Below are 5,941 nucleotides of genomic sequence, written 5' to 3'. Positions count from 1 at the left end.
TTGTCGCGGAGGGAGGTGCTAGGGATCGCCAAGAAGGAGTTCCACGACTCCATCGTAGACTTGGTGAAGAGAAAGAGGCTGTCGACAGAGCCAGAGCTAGAGAAGCCGGTGGAAGTGCAAACGACGCACATAGAGGACATGGCGCTAGAAGAAGAGTTGGCGGAGAGCCACTATTCGAGGCCGCACTAGGCCAGAGCGACCACGGAGACCCCTATTAAGATCGGGGATGTCTGGGAGCCGGTGGTGGCGTTGGTGGCGTTGGTGGACCACGGTTCAGAAATCAACTTGATGTCCATGGACTTCTACAAAAGGGGAAAATGGCCGATCAACACCAAACACGGCTGGAAAATACGGGCAGCAACGCGCGCCACGGAAGAACTACATGGAGCCTGCCTGAACGTACGGGTGAAAATTGGCGATGTCGAGATCGACCACCACTTCTTCGTGCAAGAGACGTCCTCACATCCGATTATACTAGGAGAACCATACATCACGGCGGCACGGATGGAGACCAAGGTGCTGGACAATGGTTCGGCCTATTCAAGAGTCAAGAGCCAAGACGGGCGTCACTCGGTCCAGTTCCTGACGGTGCGACCTAACCATGAGCGTAACCGCGAGACCCTCGATGGCGAAACCCGAGGGGATTTTTAGAGAGGGCTATCAAGGCGTGGGGCCGCGATAGTTCGGACACCCCGGAAAAACCCCACAAGTGTACAGTAGGGAAGAAGACCTGTACCATAGGTAGGAAATTTTGGTTCTCCGACAGTGGGGGTTACACTATAACTGGCGTCAGCGGCCGAGAAAGGAAGAGGGCGGAGGAGCGGCTCAGGGGATGCGGAGTCCTCTCCCCCGACGAAGAAATCAACGGCACCGTGAACGCGGTCTCTTTCAACGACACCTTGGGTGAGTTACAAAAGGTGATCGGTGAAGACCTTAGAGAAGACCGGACCGTTCCGATTAGTTCGATGGGAATATACGAAGTCATCACGGACTTCGGGGAGAGGATCGGGTCGGGTCGGACGGCCCGCATGGATACAAAGTACAAGACTGTGGACCGGAAGGTGAGGCCAGTCGCGGCACCCTTGCCGGAGGGCAGCGAGGAGCGGACCTATGTTTACGGAACCCGGCTGGCATAGGGCACCGGTTCACCGACATAATGCTACGGGAGCTCAAGGTCGGTGGGGGCGGCTTTCTATTGCCGGTGGAGGAGGACTGGTTTCGGAGAATGCTCCGGAGGCATGGGAAGGCTTTCGCATTATCACCGGAGGAGATCGGGTGCGTAGACCCGACAGTTGTCGAACCGATGGTGATCTTCACGGTACCGCATGTACCGTGGAATCTCAAGCCGATTCCGGTGCCGAGAGCTCACATCCCGAAGTTGATGAAGCTCCTAAAGCAAAAGGTGGAGATGGGCATCCTCGAACCGTCGAATGCCCCGTATTCGAATCGGTGGTTTACGGTGCCAAAGAAGAACGGCACGCTGCGCTTTATTCAAGACCTGCAGCCGGTCAACAAGGTGACCATTTGGAATGCAGGAATCGGACCGACCATAGACAAGGTCGATTTACCCTGTCGGTGATCTGTACTCGGGATACGATCAGTTTCAACTAGCTATGGAGACCAGGGACATTACGACAATGCGGACTCCTCTCGGCCTAGTGCGGATGTGTACCCTACCGCAAGGAGGGACGAACTCGGTGGCTCACATGGTGAACGCGATGAACAAAGTGCTTAGGGATTGTATCCCGGACATCACCATGCCATTCTTAGACGACATCCCAATCAGGGGATGCCCGGTGGAGGAAAGGAACGAGACAATCGGACCGGACGGATGCCAGAATTTCGTGGCGACTCACATTGATGGCTGCGAGAAGGTGCTACAGAGACTAGAAGGCGCGAGGCTCACCTTCTCCGAGGAAAAATCGGCCTTCGGGCAATCAGAGATCATGGTCGTCGGACACCTATGCGGGCCATACGGTAGGAAACCGTCTCCGGCCAAGGTGGAAGCCATCTCCGCGATGAAGCATGACTGCAATTCATTTACGGAGGTTCAGAGATTCTTGGGAGCATGCGCGTTCTACCATATCTGGATCCCGCATTACGCCCACGTCGCGGAGCCGCTGTATGGGTTGCTGAAGAAAGGGTGTAAATTCGAATGGGGAGACGAGCATACGGAGTCAGTCCGAAAGAGGAAGGAAGCACTTGCCACGGCACCGGCGCTCCGAAAGGCTGTCTATGGCAGAGACACTCCGATTTACGTAACCGTAGACACGAGCCTAACCGGGATCGGATGGGTGATCAACCAAGAGGATGACGTTGGCACAAGGTTTCCCATCCGGTTCGGTGTGAAGGTCCTCAGTGAGCAACAGCGAGGATACGCCCAGGTTAAACGCGAACTCTGGGGTATCGTTTCGGCGGTGAAGGCCGATAAAGACTACCTGATCAAGATAGAGTAATAATCGAGACGGACTGCCTGCCGATTCTCGGCATGGTTTCCGGATGCGCGACGCCGGACCTGGCGATGCTCAGGTGGATAGCGTACATCAAAGTCCCTAAATCCGGAGATACGACACATTTCTGGAAAAGACAACGCCATGGCCGACATGCTCTCAAGAGCAAGGTTCGAAAACGAGGACAGCATGGTTTCGGAGGATGAGGAAGTCGGTGTAGACTTCTTCGAGGCGGCTTACGTAACAACCAGAAAGGGAAGCACTCCGGCACTTAACGACTTCGAAGAGAGCAAGTATGATGGGGAGTGGCTCCAGATCAGCGAGTTCCTAAGAACAATGACATCGAACGTGATGTGGACGAAGGAAGAGACCAACAAGATCCGGAAGAAAGTGTACCGATTCTTCCTACGAGACGGGTACATATGGGAGCACCCGAAGAAAAGGGACGGCATCCCACTTTGAGTGGTGGCAAAGAAAGAGGAGCAGGAAGAATTGATGTCGGCATACCACGAGAGTCCCTGGGCTGGACACCGCGGGACATGGGCCACGTTTGAGAAGTTAAAGGGAAAGTACTGGTGGCCGGGACTGTACCGGGACGTGCATCGGTTCGTGACAACTTGCGAAAGTTGTCAGATGCACTCCATACTCCGACACCGGGACGAACTCCACCCAACTTACCCGCCGACCGTCCACTTCAAATCGATGGTGGATTTGGTGACAATGCCGATGGGGGTAGGACAGATGCAGTATCTGGTGCTGGCTCGGGAGGATCTGACGAACCAGGTTGAAGGCCGAGCACTGCAGAACAAAATGACCGCGGTTGTGTGTCGGTTCCTTATCGAGGACGTGATATGTCGGTACGAGAGCGTAGGGAAGATCGTGGCTGACCGCGGAGAGTTGGACACACAAGAGGCCGAAGAGTTGTTTGACCGGCTAGGGGTCAAACCCTCACTCACCACAGCGTACAATCCGGAGGCTAACGGGAGGGTGGAGCGCGGACACGGGCCGGTAGTCAAAGTGCTAGTACGGGCGTGCGGGGGCCAACTCGGGAACTGGCCACGACTGCTACCTTATGCCTTATGGGCGGACCGAACTACGCACAGTTCGTTAACCGGGTTCATGCCGGCAGAGCTTATGTACGGACCGAAGCCGATCATGCCGACGGAACGGACGATCTCCTCATGGGCCATGGTGGACTGGAGAGATGAGATGAGCCGAGAGGAGCTGCTGGCGGCACGGATTCGACAGCTCGAGCGGAGGCCGGAGGACATGGAAAGAGCCACGGAGAAGCTTTGGTTGGCAAGGTTGAAGAACAAAGGGCGATTTGACCGAACTCACCGACTGCGACCGAAGAAAATCGAGGAAGGCGACTGGGTCCTAGTGTATGACAGCAGCCTCGACAACCAGCACAGGGCGACGCGAAAGTTTGCAAGGAGGTGGTTCGGGCCTTACGCGATGACAGGCGCCAACGACAACGAGACCTACCATCTTGCGGAGCTCGACGGTACGAGGATGGCAGTACCGGTAGCGGGGAAGAGGGTCAAAGCATTTACGAAACAACACGAGTGTGAGCCAGATCCGGGAAGCATGGATGGCGACGACAGACAGTTCGAGGCGAATGACGACCCGAAAGGCGAGGAGTAAAGCATGGACCAGTTTTCTCCGGCAAGAGCCCAATTTTGGCGCATACCGGTGGATCTGCGGTTAGGTGGGGGCGGATGTCGTGAAGAAAACCGTCCCTAGGCGGAAACCGAATTTAGCGTGTGTAAACCGGCCCTTACATGTGAGCACACTTTCGTTGTATAGTAAGTAGGTAGGTACAAGTCGGCTGAGATGAAATCCTAGGTAGCACGCATTCAATAGGGAGAGAATCGAGGTGTATCTCTGTCCGAAAGGACAGAGAATTAATATGATGTAACGAATGATAACGGCCTCCCTCCTTGGGCTATAAAAGAGAGGGAGAGGAATAAAAAGATGGGGTTTTTTTTTTTGTAAAGGGGGAAGTGTTGTCGGACAGGGACCGAGCTCTTCTCCTCCTTCTTTCTCTGTATTCGTTGGGTGCAGGTTTTCGGGAGGCTGACTTTGCTTCATGGAACGCCCGTTTGCTTCCGGTAGAGTCTCCATCTCGCTCTTCTAAGTGTGAGTGAATAAGCGTCGGTGTTCGCCTTGCCGGCCTATTAGTTGTAATCGTCTTGATATACACATACAAATTAATATACATACGTGTTCATATACTCAGACTTCTAGTCGTCTCGTTTTGCTGTGTTGATGCACTGTGATTCTTGTGTGCCCCGCGTCCGTGTGCGTGCAAGTGCGTCTGTTGCCTTCCGGGTTCCCCTCCTTCTAAGCTATTTCTCAGTCCAAGACCCCGGTTGTCCCGCCTCGTTCCACACGCACGCGCGTGACAACCGGACATATTTGGTGAACCCAGCGTGAACAGGCGGCAGAGGAATAGAACGATGAAGGGGTCGGATCTCGCCGAAGCCATGGCTTCGGTTGTGGATCGGATAGTGAGTGCGCGCGAAGGAACAAGCGCCCTCGATAGGGCCATTAAAGCGGTCATCGGCATGATAGGCCGGTTCGGTGGGAAGGACGCCACGAGCTATTTGGAGGCCTACCGGGCCGTGATGGTAATGAGAGACATTTCGGAAGAGAGGCGACTGACCGGTTTCCCTCGAGTGGCAATGTCGGGCATCCATGCGGAGGTGCTCGAGGTACGGGCTGAGAGCCGGACCTGGGAAGAGTTTGAAGGTTGGCTCCTCGAAAAATAAGCGCTTGATGACGCGCGTCAGCTCTCGAAATGGGATTTCATGGAATGGGTAGAGACCCCCGAAAAGGGGAGAAACGCGTCAGTGCTCCACCGGGAGTTTGAAGAACGCTTCGCGCGTCTTTCGGCACTCGACCGGACCGTTCTAGACACAAGTCGTGTCTTGCTGTTCATTAAGTTGATGGATGCGAGGGACCGGGAGCAGGTGGGTCTCCTGCTGAGACTGATGACGGGCTGACGGCCGACTAGGCCGTGGTGAAGAGAGTTTGTGGCCGTTTTGACAAACGGCGAGAGTGGGTCGATAAAGGATCAACAGGGGAGGGCTCTATAGCAGCAAGGAGTCTTGAGCCAACCCCGCCAGCGCGAAGGGAAGAGACCCGAGACTGGCTCGAGACCGGATCGACTTCGACCGGCATGGTCAGAGGCTTGAGCGGAGGAGCAGCTCTAGAGGAGCTGACTATGATGGTAAAGAACCTCCAAATACCTAGGGGGGTATTGGAGTCGAACTGGAAGCTTCTGAATAGGGAGGTGGTGGCCATAATTCGACAAAGCGTCGATGTAAGTGTCCTTCAGCATGTGGCGAACGACACGAATGCCCACGAGATGTGGCAGAAGCTGTCAAGTGTGTATGAAAGGAAGAACGCGCTAAACAAAACCTCGCTAATGAGAAAAATCGTACAACTGAAATACAGAGACGGTGAGAGCATCGTCGAACACATCAGCA

This window comes from Azolla caroliniana, unplaced genomic scaffold (assembly GCF_043228905.1).
Source record: "Azolla caroliniana isolate FFs.n. ecotype wild unplaced genomic scaffold, voAzoCaro1.0.p SCAF_16, whole genome shotgun sequence".
NCBI classification, from domain to species: Eukaryota; Viridiplantae; Streptophyta; class Polypodiopsida; order Salviniales; family Salviniaceae; genus Azolla; species Azolla caroliniana.
Note: the sequence above shows the minus strand (reverse complement) of the source record.